This window comes from Theobroma cacao, chromosome 9 (assembly GCF_000208745.1).
Source record: "Theobroma cacao cultivar B97-61/B2 chromosome 9, Criollo_cocoa_genome_V2, whole genome shotgun sequence".
NCBI lineage: Eukaryota > Viridiplantae > Streptophyta > Magnoliopsida > Malvales > Malvaceae > Theobroma > Theobroma cacao.
In genome coordinates, this window is record NC_030858.1 from 24,588,520 (window position 1) to 24,603,065 (window position 14,546).

General features: G+C 34.4%; 1 long non-coding RNA gene across 1 annotated transcript; it reads left to right on the forward strand.

Annotated features, from left to right (window-relative positions):
• On the forward strand, positions 8,499–10,287 carry LOC108663391. The gene is made up of 3 exons (XR_001929371.1): positions 8,499–8,542; positions 9,203–9,278; positions 10,153–10,287. It is a non-coding gene; the product is annotated as an uncharacterized LOC108663391 (long non-coding RNA).

Consider the following 14,546-nt stretch of genomic DNA (forward strand, 5'->3'; position numbering starts at 1 on the left):
AGGTGGTTCTTAAAGGAATATGAGAAGTTTTCTGAGCAATAACTGCTGCTAAGCTCCTCTTCCCTTTCCTCTGCAACCCGTTGCTTTAAAAACAAAAACCTAAATCTTCTTAGTTGCCTTTAAAACCAACTCAGATCTTCAGAAATTTCTAGAACCAAAATGGCTAGAACATCTTAGAGTAAAGATGTATCAGAGAAAAAGAAAGGAAAAAGGCCAATGGAGGAAGAAACTAGAACAGAAAGTCAGAAGAATAAACAAAAAATTGTGCTTGCCTCAGTGAAGGAAATAGCCGAGAAACTAAGAGAAAACAAGCAGAGAATACACAAGAAGAAAGATACAGAACCCTCACTCCAGAAAGGTATCAATTCCACTTTTTCTTCTAAATTTAGAAATAAGCTGCATGAATATAGGTTCAAGAATATAAAAAATGCACCAATCTTCTATGAAAAGTTTATTGATTGGAAAAGTTTTAAGGAAAATGTAGAAATCCATACCAGTCTATTTGAGTACTTTGATGAGCTAAAACTTAAAGGTTACAACACTTTTAAGAATAGTTCATATAGTCCAAGTCTGGTTAAAAAATTTTACTCTGGCATTGCTTTGAAAGAAAAAGAATTAATAGATTCCGATGACTATGTAGAAGATGGCTTGAATGTCTATTTGAATGGAAAATAGTTTGTTGTGACTGTTGGAGATTTAGAGAACCTGTTGAAATTAAAGGGTGAAGTTGGTGAATTTGAACTTCTAGAAAAATATGATCTGTTCTCACTGTGGGAGATGATCACTAGAAGGAAAGAAAAATACTCCTCTAAAAGTAATTCAGATCTAATAATCAATCCACAGATTAGGATAGTACATTACTTGATTGTAGCAAATATTCAAGGGAGGAGTAAAAGTCTTAGCTACATTAGCGTCAAGGATCTCTGGTTGATGGAGCATGCATTTAATGGAGTGTCTCTAAATCTGGAGAGATTTATGATTGAGAAAATGAGAAGTGCTTGTAGACTTGATAAGGTAAATCTGCCATATGGGAATGAGATTACATACCTTGTGCAGAAGAAAGGGATATGGGCTAAAAGGTATGATATGGACTTGGTGAAAACCAGAGACCAAGCCATTTATTATGGCAGCTTAGTTAAGATGGGGTATGTTCTCGATGGAGAGAAGTTCATTAAAACCTCCAAAATTGGCCCAAGAAAATATCACAATCTGCCTACTCAACCTGAAGAAGCTCCTTCCAGATTTTCAAATGAGATAATTTTTAATCTGCTTATGAAGATTGATGGTAAGCTGACTGACCAAGGAGTGAAGCTACAGTAGATGGAAGATAAAATCACTGAGTTGGAAAACAAGCTGAAGGAGAAAGAAAACATGGTGTCTGAACCTGTGGCTGTAGGCAGTTCTGCCACATCCAACACTACACTTGCACAGCAAGGTGCTAAAGGTTCAGTAGAGCTAGCAGAGAAGTCTGCAAGTTCTAGCACTCAAGCTGAAGGCTCTACCTACAAGTTTGCCAGTCTGTTCTACAAACTAAAGACTCCCCACAAGGAGTTGAATAGCCAGCCAAATCACCCTCCCCTAAACCTCAAAGCAAAAATGACTCAGAACAATGGACTAAAGTAGCTGGTGCAGAAACTAAGAAACATCAAGCCTCTTCTCCAAATTCAGAGGAAGTTTCCATTATGGACATTTTTCATCAAAATTGTCAAAGAGGAACAAGCTGAAAAAGACACTGTCAAGACAGCAACTCAGAAGGATGGTGCAAATGTAAGAAAAGGAAAGAAACCTACTTCAACTCCCAAACTAAAGGCAAAAATAGGAAAACTAGAAGCCACCACAGCACCACCAACTAAGGTAAAACAACCAACCAAAGGAAGGAAGACTATGGCAACTAAGACAACCTTTCTCAAAAGAATAAAGTCTTCCAGATTGGTAGAGAAGTCCAAACTAGTTTCAACCTCTTCTCCTCATAGTTCAATTCATGTTTCAAACAAATCTTCTCCAGAATCCTCTCCTAGAATGTCATATTCTCTCTGAGAACCCTCTCCGTTTCCTCTTAACCCTTTCTATGGAAGTGAATCCTCACCTTCTGCTTCATCCGATGAGTAGAATCCCCCTCATTCGATGTTGACAAAAATAGGAAGTAGTATAGTACCAGGGGAGCAGGAACTAGAGAATAATGTTTAAAAAAATAAAAAATGTTAGGGTAGAGGAACCAAGAACCTAGGAAGGAAAGAAAGTAGAACTAGGAGAGCATGAAATTAGAGAAATAGGGGATAGAAAGCAAAACTAGTCCGGGGGCATTTTCGAAATACTTTTTATTCAACTGTTATTTATGCCTTGGTGGCACTTAAACACTCAGCTCTAATTTTGTTATTTATGTGGATGTATGTGAAACATGAATGCTGATATGTTTATGATATTTAATTGCTGTAAACTAAAGTCTGCTGATGTTTTGATATTTTGACTGTCATAAATAAAATCTGTTGCTAATATGCTGACATGGATTTATATGCTGAATAAATGATGTTTATATAATGTCTGATGAGAATAAGTTATAGATGAAGCATATAGCATATCAATTGAAATGTGGATGGTGTAGACACAATCTGAAATCAATTGACTGTTGACAGCTGCTGGAACATAGATAAAAATCTGTCAAAACTTGCAGCTAAAAAATTCTGGATGCAAATCACCATATACTGCTGCACATATATATTCTCTAAATATACAATATCATTTTCTATATGAGGAGAATAAAATTAGCTGAAATAAAATAAGCAAAATATGCACACACTAAAGGGAAGCTTATACTTAGGGGGAGCAATCCTTAATTCTTGCAGAAAACTAAAAAGAATTTAAAATGACACTATACTGCTAATCAAGGAGTGTTTTGTCATAAAAAAGGGAGAGATTGTTGGCTCCATTAGTTTTTGATGATAATAAAACATTCTCATTTATTTGTGTCTAATTCCTTTATTTGAGTGTGCAAGAAATTAATATATGAATTTAATTTCTTAAATCTTCAAAAAGTATTTTTGAAAGAAAAAGAGGGATAAAATTAACAAGATGTAACTGAATAACAAGGAGGAAGCTTATTGGTTAAACAAGGAAGAACACTGGTTGACCAAAAATTCAAATTAAAGTAATGACGGGCTGAAGAGTTTGAGAAAGAGAACCAACTTAGTCAACCAAGTTAGTCGACTAAGTGCCCTCTGTCAAAATCTGCAAACCAGAAACATAATCAACTTAGTGAACCAAGTTAGTCGACTAAGAGCTGTCTGTCTGCAATTTGAACCAGAGCACTACAAGACAGATTAACGAATAGAACTTATCCTCAACCGTTTTCAACGGATATAAACTACCAAATTGCCATCAGAGTTGCATCTCCAAGTATAAAAGAGTCTTCCAACAATGAGAAACAAGTTTTTTGAAGCCTTGAATGAGATTTGAGCTTTAGAAAGAAGAAAAACCAGAAAAGCTTCACTGCATTTGTCTGCACTTAAACGCCTACTCTTTGTCATTGTATTTAGCACTCAATCTTGTATTAATCAGATTAACTTGTGATCATAGGTACTTTCTTTAACTTCTCTTCATGTATACTTAAAGCGAGGGAGTCACTTTAAGGGGTTGTTCAAGCTTGGGAAAGCTTGAATGTTATAGGTTGTGGTTGAGCCTTGGAAAACCACTTTGGGTTTTAGTTACGCCCGTGAAAAACTAGTGTATAGGTTATGGTTGAGCCTTGGAAAACCACTTTGGGTTTTAGTTAAGCCCGAGAAAAACTAGTGTAAAGGTTTTGGCTGAGCTTGCGAAAAGCCATTGTAAAAGCTTGGTGAAAGCTTATGAATTTCACCGAATTCTTAGTGAATCGTTGGGAAAATCCTTGGTTGGATAATCAAGGTAGTGGATGTAAGGCTTGGACCGAACCACTCTAAATTATTGTGTACCTTATACTCTGTTTTTACTTTCTTAAGTTTTGAAAATTAGTTCCACATCTTGTCAATAGTCAATTTGTGCTATTCACCCCCCCTCTAGCACATATTAATGGGACCAACAAAAAGACTTAGTCATTTGACTTCCAAAGATATCATTTGAAAATGACAAGGTTTGTCATGCATGTTAATTTGGAAAAGAAGTTAGAAGTTTCTATAAATCTAAGAAGGTCATATCAACTTCTAGGCCACTTGAACTATTACATGTTGACTTGTTTGGATCAATCACTGTTGCTAGTCTAAGAGGCAAGTCATATGGTATTGTTATTGTTAATGATTACTCTAGATATACATAGGTATATTTTCTTGCTCATAAAGATGATGCATTACTAGTTTTTATTAAGCATTGTAATAGAGTCCAAAATGAAAAAGGCCTCACCATTGTTAGTGTTAAAAGTGATCATGATGGTGAATTTGAAAGTTATAACTTTGAAATCTTTTATAATGAAAATGGTTTTGATCATAATTTTTCTACTTCTAGAACACCACAACAAAATGGAGTTGTTGAAAGAAAAAATGGAACCTTGAAAGAAATGGCAAGGACAATGCTTTGTAAAAACAACTTGCCAAAATATTTTTGGGCTAAAGCAGTGAATATTGCAGCATACATTTTGAATAGAATTTCCATTAGAGCCATGATTTCTAAAACCTCTTATGAGCTCTAAAAAGGAAGAAAACCAAATATTACTCACCTAAGGAGTTTTGGATACAATTGCTTTGTTTTGAATAATAGAAAACACACCTTAGGAAAATTTGATGCTAAAGGTGATGAGATAATCTTCTTAAGCTATGCATTGAATTGTAAAGAATATTAAGTGTTTAACAAAAGAACTCTAGTTATAGAAGAGTCAATTCATATTTTTTTTATGAGACTAATGCTACACAAAGAAAAGTAGTGCTTGATGATGATGATGCAGATGACATTGAGAAGAAAATGGAAAAGATGGGCTTGGATAGAAAAGAAGATGATGAAGAGAGCTCAAAGGAAAAAGATGATGATGAACCACCATTAAAAAACTGACAAAAAGCTTAGGAACAGCACAATGATATTCCTAGAAGCTGGAGATTTGTAAGTATCCATCCTCAAGCACTCATCATTGGTGATCCCTTAAAAAGCGTCAAAACTAGAAGGGGATTAAGAGAAGCTTGTGAGTATCTAGCATTTATATCACAAGTGGAACCAATGAGCTTTGAGAAAGCTGAAAAGGAAGAGAGTTGGATGATAGCTCTGCAAGAAGAATTAGGCCAATTTGAAAGGAACAAAGTTTGGAATTTAGTTCCAAGGCCAACCAAGCATCCAATTAATGGTACAAAATGGGTTTTTAAGAACAAGATGGATGAGTTGGTAAATGTGGTTAGAAATAAGACAAGGTTAGTTGCTCAAGACTACAATCAAGAAGAAGGTATTGATTATGATGAAACCTTTGTTTTAGTAGCTAGATTATAAGCTATTAGACTTTTACTTGCTTATGCATGCTTTATGAACTTTAAATTGTTTTAAATGGATGTTAAAAGTGCATTTCTTAATGGCTTTATACAATAAGAGGTATATGTTGAACAATCCCCTGGTTTTGAATTGTTTGATAAAAGTGATCATGTATATAAACTGCATAAAGCTCTCTATGGATTAAAGCAAGCTCCTAGAGGTTGGTATGAAAGACTTTCTAAGTTTTTAATTGAAAAAGGATATTCTAGAGGAAGTGTAGATAATACTTTGTTTGTTACGAAAAATGAGAGTGATTTGATTGTTGTTCAAATTTATGTTGATAATATAGTATTTGGCGCTACTAATGAAAGGTTGTGTGAGAATTTTGCTAAACAAATGGAGGGAGAATTTGAAATGAGCTTGATAGAAGAATTAAAGTTCTTCCTTAGTCTACAAATTAAGCAATGTGAGGATGGAATATTCATCAACCAAGAGAAATATACCAAAGAAATGCTAAAGAATTTTGGTGTGATGAATATGAAGTCCATTGGAACTCCCGTGAGTCATTCCATAAAGCTTGACAAGGATGAGAAAGGAAAAAAAGTGGACCAAAAACTCTATAGAGGTATGATTAGCTCATTTCTTTATATGACTACTAGTAAGCCTCATATCCTATTTACTGTATGCCTATGTGCAAGATTCCAATCATGTCCTAAGGAATCACATTTGACAGCTGTGAAAAGGTTTTTTAGATACCTCATGGATACTCAAAGCTTAGGCTTATGGTATCTAAAAGGTCATATTTTAATCTTTTTGGCTACTCTAATGATGATTTTTCTAGTAGCAAAACTGATCGGAAAAGCACTAGTGGTACTTGTCAATTCCTTGGAAACATGCTTGTGTCTTGGTTTTACAAAAAACTAAATTTCACTGCTCAATCAACTACTGAAGCTGAGTATATATCACTAGATAATTGTTGTGCACAAATTCTTTAGATTAGGCATCAACTAAATGATTTTGGAATGGCTATGCATAAAGTTCGCATTTTTTGTGATAATATGAGTGCCATAAATATCTCAAAAAATTCTGTTCAACATTCTAGAATCAAACATATAGAAATAAGACATCATTTAATTAGAGATCATGTACTTAAGGGATATATTGAAGTAGATTTTGTTGAAACCTTGCATCAATATTACAGCCCAAATCCCAGGCCATGACTGGTGCATGGGCTCAATGGGCATAGCCCATTAAGCCCGAGCAAGCCTTTTTATGCAATCCCGATCATCATTTCCAACCATCATTTCTAAAACCACATATTGTAATTCTCTACTAAAATATTTCAATAATATTTTATAGTGACCCAATACTTATAATTTTAATATGTCAAAATAATGTCACCCGTTTGCCAACTCATAATGGCATCAGTAATCAAATATACATATTTGACTTATAACATGGATCTTAGTGGATTACATTACATATATGCATTCATAGGTAACAAACTTTTGACCGTTAACGGAGTGACCGTGGGTGAAGGTACAGCTACTGGATGCCATAGTACCTATCAAAAGGACGAGCATATGTGGGCACTCAATCTAGGTCCCAATTGTCTTCGAATCTGAAAACCTGAAGTTTAAAAATGTAAGTATAAAACTTAGTGAGTGAACATAAGAAGGGAACAAGCAATCGATAAGGAGAACTTGGAAATCATGATGTACTTGTTTCAAAAACAATACAATTGATTTAATTTCTTACTAAAAACCCCTCGTTTCAAACTTTGATTAATAACCTCATAGTGTTGGAAAAACCCATGATCAATCCATGAATTTAAATGGGTAAAAAATATGTCAAAATCAAGCAAGGTAGCAAGCAGGACAGCAAGTTTCTCACAGCAGCGAGAAACATTTCTGGTTTACATTTGTTTTGGTTTTTAAAGCATATCTCACACTATAGAGGTCCAATTGACATGATTTTTGACCATTAGAAAGCTAAGAGATTGGGATACAACTTTTATGTTTTCCACTTTGCCCAGTTCTGAACGAAAGGTGGTTAAAATCTTTGTCAAAGTGAAAGAACTGTACAGAATTTTTGGAACCACCTGAGAGTTTCTCGCTGCAGCGAGAATTCATTTTCTCTGCAGCAAAATTTACTCACTGTAGCGAGATTCATTCTCACTACAGTGAGAAACAGGGCTGGTTTATGTCCCCACCACCCGAGAGATTCTCGCTGCAGCGAGATTCAGGGCAGATGACAATTAAGGGGTTTTCACATGCCACAAAATCCATCCCTACCATATTGCACATCAAAGTGAATACATTGACAATAATCAAGTTTTCAACATTCAAAATAATCACATATTATAATCATAAACTGTCAAGCCCGACCTTATAAAGTACTTGCCATGCCATGTCCTTTATGTGATTGACAATATGCTTGCATACTTGGAAAGCCTCGAAAAACCATCAAAAGTCGATATTGTACCAAATGGTACCATTAAGTTGAATTAAGCCTCGAACTAGTCTAAATAGAGATCTTAAGATGAAATTGAGAATCTTAAAACCCTAGAATGACTTAAAATGATTATTTGGAGTTCGAGGGCCAAATTGGAGTCAATTTGGAATTTTTATGTTCTAGGGGCAAAATGATAATTTTATCACTTGAGGACAAGATGAGAATTTTTAGAAAAGATTTTGATAGGAATTTGATTTGAGTTTGGGAGGTGAAAAAATTAAATTCTGACATTTTTAGAGTCTTAGGGGCAAAACGGTAATTTTATGAGTTTACGGGGGCAAAGTTGGAATTTTAGAATTTTACACCATCTAACACTTGTCATGCTGATGGAATTCAGCCATTAACATTTTACATTGTGGATAATTGAAACATTTTATATGGTGGAGAGAGATTGCTTAATGGATAAGTATTACACATGGACCAATGGAAACATGCCATGTGTCAAGCTTGGATTATTCTAGAACTTCCTTGTAAAATCTATTTAAAACTCTCTTAGTCTCACCCATATGGCCGGCGAAAGCATGAAGTGAAGAGGAAAGGAAAGAACACAAACCCTAGGTGGGGAAATTCAAGAAAAAGTGTGGGAATTCAATGGATTAAGCTAATAAAGGTAAACTTTTGTGATTTTATCTTGTGATTTACATTACCCATGCTTTCTTTTTCATTTTCCATGTTTAGAACTCAAGTTTGCATGATGAACCCATGCTGGCTGAATTTGAGAGGAGAGGTTTTGAGCATTGATTTTGCTAGATTTCAAGCTAATTAAGTGTTTTTGGTTGTTTGGTAATGGAAAGTATGAAAATCTAGCAAGGAATTACTTTATTCTTCACAAACCCACAAGAGGCCGAATTTTTTAGGGAGGATATTGAGGCTGAAATTGATGATATTTCATGATATATTGGTGGTATTTAATGATTGGTGAGGCTGAAAATTTAATGGGAAATTTTGGCATGAAAATATGAATTTTTACCTAATGTATAGACATGTGCAATTTATGATTCGGACTGATAAATTGAATCATATTCACAGTCATTGAGGTATTTTAAGTATAATTGGAGTGTAGAAAGTGAAAGAAATCGATTTAGAGTTAAATTGGAGGTTTTAGTCAATTACACCGAGAATAGTGCAAATTAGGTCGAATACCATATTTGAACAACTATTCAAACATTTTGGATCACATTTCGTGCATTCATATAGACTTATAGAGCCTGAAATAGTTTATGATAAATTGATACAATTTATTGAAATTCGTGTCACGTATGATGTATAGGTGGTGAGCCCTCTAACAAAGGCAAAGAGATTGTGCTCGAAGACCGGGAATAGGAGTATATTGAACTCATAATACTGTGAGTAACCTTACTATCGTCTTAATTATCTAAAGTGGTTTTTATCCGATTTTGTGAATTTCTTGGAAAATGAATTAAATGATTAATTTTTTGATTTTATAAACCGAATGTGATTTGGTGAAACGATTTCATAAAATTGTTTTAAAATTTAATAATGGCTTTTCAAATAGAGTAATTGGAGACCATTTGATGTATTGTGAATTTATGGTTCTAATTGATTGGCTTATGACAATATTGGCATAAATGGCTGAATTGGTACTTGTGTTAAAATGTATAAACTGTTATTTGCCTTGATAGGCTGGATAATGATAAAATTGCCATGTTATGCTGTTGCAAATTTTATTGTATGGTGCGTTTAGCTTGCAGCAGTGGGCTGGTTCTATGGACTAGCCTATTATAGGGGCACGGAACCTGGTCATATTCTTACCTCGGTTGGAGAGGCGAGTAGGGTAACTCCCGAGGTATAACTTTTAGAGTTCACTTAATGCCAAACCACCACGTGAGGGCGAACTCAGCCAACGCCAAGGAACGACTATATTTTTAAAATAAAAAAAAACATGATTTATGAATACATAACTTTTTAATAGCCTTGGCGGACTCGGTTTAGGATAGCCCGCGGCCAAAGTATCCCTAATAACTGAGTATGAGAATGATTTTGGTACGAGCCAAAGTTTTAAGAAATTTATAAGCCATGTTAATTTCTCGATTTATATGAATTGATTTTATTTGGTTGAAACAAATTGAAAGGTGATGAATTTCAATATGTTAAACTATTTTAACTGTCTCCATTTACTCGACTTTATATGGTTTATATGGTATCTGTTTACTCACTAGGATTTTACAATCTCACCACCCTCTTTTTCAACCATTTCAGGCGCGAGGTAGCTTGTGGATAGTAGATATCGTCAAGGATTATAGTCGGCTTTACTACTACAAAAACTGTAGGTTTATTACCTTTGTGCAATTTTGTTCTTTGTGGGCCCACAAGTCAAAGTAAAGTAAATTTCATATCCCAGTTATCTGCATTATAGTATGTATGAAATTATTTAGCTTTTACATTACAAAAATTATTTACTGATGACTCTATAAATATTGTTTTACAATAAATTAGAATATTTTATTGAATATTTTTATTTTATTCAAATAGTTGCAATATCATTTTTAATAAATGTTTTAGACACCCAAATTTATTTTAAATCATGAAATATGTGTTTTCCACTAATCTGCTACATCTTTAGTTGAGTTCGAAAAATTTTGAGGAAAAATGACAAAAACGCCCCTGTGAGGCAAAAATTATTCTTCCATGGTTTTGAAAGGCAAAAAGCTTAAAATTCTTTAAAAACGAGGTTTGGCAATGATTACTCACAGGGGAGATGAAAAGAATGGTACTAAAGTCTTGTGGGGTTCCGGTTGGCACTCTGAGTAACGAATGTCTACCGGGATGCGCGACGATTGTCACGGGCTCGTGGGGAGTATCGGGTCATGATATAAACTTTTTATCACATATACATATATAAACATATATAAACACGTACACCACCCCACTTCATTCATCGTCATAGCCGACTCATCATCATCGGCTTATGAGCATTCCCTACTCACACATAACCGGGTCATCATCAGCTCATATGCACTCCGACATCGCACATAGCTGGCTCATCATTATCACACAACATTATTCATCAATGCACAACACATATTCATATATATACATACCAACATAATATAGAAGCACTAGATTAATCGTTTTACACATTTCACAATTTCACAACATCAAAACATTCTATCAAGGGCTTGTTCCCATGCATAATTTAATGAAAACCAAGTAAAATCATTTAAATGCTTCATCCCAACACATATGTATTTCCCAAAAACACTTTAATGCAAGTTCACTCACCAGTCTTGTTGATTCTTTTGCTTGACTCTAGCCTCAACTAATGCTCCAAATGGACATGTGAGGCCTTGTTGGAACCTATACACACACAATATCAGCACCAACCGAAATTGGCATTAATATAATTCCAAAAGTTGTTTCCTAAATCAAGTTCTACTAGTTATTCCTAACTAGTTTCCAATTGCAATTAAGTGGCTAGTTATTTGCTCTACTCTAGTCACTCTAAAATTGATTAACAATCTCAACAATAGATTAACTGACCACTCTAATCATCAACCATTATCAACAACTTGAAAATTAAACCTAATTCATTACTCACCTTAGTGGTTTTTTGTAGTTGAATTCCTTTTCAAAAGCTTCCAAGCTATTATGGACAATCTCCCTCTTTCTCTCTCCACCCATCCAACTAGTGAGAAAATATACCAAGGAAAGACCTTTAAGGGCTTTTGAGGTGTATAAGAGAAAGAGTATGAAAAAGAAAACGTGTAGAAAAACACAAGGTTTAAGGTTACCATGAAAGGCTTCCATGGAAGATGAAGAAAACAGGAAATGGAGAGAAGAAAGGGGAGGAAGAAGAAAAGTTGCTGGAAGCTGCTAGAAATTTGCTAGAGCTTTAGATATTTATATCTAAAGTTTATCCATTTCTCACATAAATTACCAAAATGCCCTTAATAAGGTGACTGTCTTCCTCCCATCCTTTGTGCAACCTTTTACTCTTTTGACACTAGGACAAGGTCCATAATAGTCTAGAAATACTCGAGTTCACAAAAACATACAAATTTAGACCCAAGATGCAAAATGACCATTTTGCCCTTATCGTGGAAATTATCATTATTTTTATCTTCTTCATTTATTTACTATCATAAACATCATTTATTCATTCCTTAGTCCTATTTAGACCTTAATAATATAAAAAAAAAAACCCACTCGTAGGAGCTCACCAAGAAAAATTACGAAATTACCCTTGGTTCACATTATCGCGTCTACTTTTAGTTATGTGTCTATGGAGATCGAGATTTCACAAGTTCACTTTTGAATTACCCTTTTAACTCGGTAATTAACCTCAATTGGCATTCGTAAACTTTATTAGCCACCGTATCAAAATACGGGGTACTGCAATCAATTAGCTTACATTTTCAGAAAACCATTGAATGCAGAAGAATTTTGTAGAATTAAAAGAGATTTATGAATGATTTATGTTAATGAAGTCGAAATTATGCTAAATTGATCATGTTTTTGATGATCTATTGCATGATGATTGTGTTTATCTCTTGGAATTAGTGAATATATTTGGTTTGCTAAAGGGACCTTACATGGAAGATAGGATTCATTCTAATTAATTAAGAACCTCCCGAATCAGTTAAAATAATTTTGTGTTATGGGAGTTAACTTGAGTCAATGAGGTAATAATTTGTTAACAACTCTCTTAACCGATTAATGCAAGTCTGGTAGTTAGAAAGCTTTCAAGTCAGAAACATAGTCATCAATTAAGGCTTACTCTAATCAATTAAAGGAAATCTGTGAAAAAGAGAAACTATCGTGCAAGAATTTAATTTTAAAATAAAAAAATTAAACAGGTGGTATTGGACATCACCCACTTAAAACATGGGTAACTGGTTATTAACTTCCCATAAAAAAACCCTCCACCTATTTAGAGTGTTAATTACATTGAAAATCAATTTTCAATAGCCTTTAGATTCTCCTTTCCCTATCTTCCTCTGAAACTCGAGAACTAAGAAAGAAAATCACATGGCAAAAACATCTCTTACCCATAAAGTAGCTAAAAAAGAAAAAGGAAAAGGGAAAGCTAATGATCTTCTATCATATCCCTCTAAGAAGAAAGGAAAAATTGGAGAATCTTCAGCAGAGACGAAAAAGGGAAGTAAAAAGAAAAAGATAAAGAAAGATAAAGGACCGACAGATGCAAAAACCACCACAGGGAAAAGTACTGGTTCCTCTTCTCGATTTTGAAATGACTTACATACTAATAGATTGAGGAAGATTAAGAATGCTACAGTAACTTATGGGAAATTTATTGACTGCGAAAGTTTTAATGATTCACCAGAAGTAAAAAAAGATCTTGAGGGATATTATGAAATATTAAAGTTAAGATATATGAATACATTTGAAGATAGAATGTTTAGCCCTCCTTTGATTAAGGATTTATATTCTAGCATTGCCATTGACCAAACTAAACTAGATGATAAAAAAGAATTTGTAGAGGATAGCTTAAATGTGTTCTTAGATGGAAGAGATTTACAAATTATTGCTCAAGATTTAGGAAAATTATTAAAAATAGAATTTGAAATAGAAGAGTACAAAATGCTTGAGAAATATAATCCAAACCATCTTGGGGAGATTGTAACTGGAAAAAGGGAGAAGTTTCCTTCTAGGAGCTATGCTAGTGAGATTAAGAATGCTCAACTTAGGATTCTCTACTATTTCATAGCAACGACCCTACATGGAAGAAGTAGTAGTTTTACTTATGTGAGTGCATAAGACTTGTGGCTAATGAAAGTAGTTTTCGATGAAATTCCATTAAATGTGGGAAGGTATATGGTTGAAAGATTCAGGGTAACCCTACTAGGAGACAAAGCAAACTTGCCTTATGGGAATATTCTTATAGCTTTGGTGTAAAAGAAAAGAAACTGGAATGGAAGATTTCAATATGATCTTACAAGGAATAAGGATCAGGGGATATTTTTAGGAAGTGTACTGAAGATGGGTTACAAGATTGAGAGAAATGAGTGTATGAAGATCACAAAAGGTACACCTTTGCCCCCTAATTAGTAGTCCTTCAACACCCTTCACCAGGGCCTGTCAACCCCCTATTTAAAGTGACATGATGTTTAATCTCCTTATGAGAATAGATGGAAAGTTAACTGATCAGGTTGAGAAGATTGTAAAGATTCAAGAAAAACTTCAATAGCTTGAAGCCTTATGTCACAACCTAATTTCTCGGGCTATGACCGGCGCATGTGCTCAATGAGCATAGCTCACTAAGCCCAAGCAAGCCTATCCATTTACCTTTGCTTAACAAATTTATCATATCATGCATACACACACACACACTTTTTCCCGGGTGTGAACATAGCCAAAACACAATGGCATTATCGATAATAATATACATACACTATACCAGTCATGTATTTAGCAATTTACATTGTATACACATATTCACATTGTTAAATTGTATTCACAATACAAAAGGACCCATGACTTCCAGCGGAGACATTTACAATAAAAGGGATTACTATCGAATGCCAGACACATACCCAGGAGATGCACTATGGGGACTCCTCGATCTAGGGTCCAATAGTCACCTTATATGAAAACATGAATTTTTATAAAACGTGAGTACAATACTCAGTGAG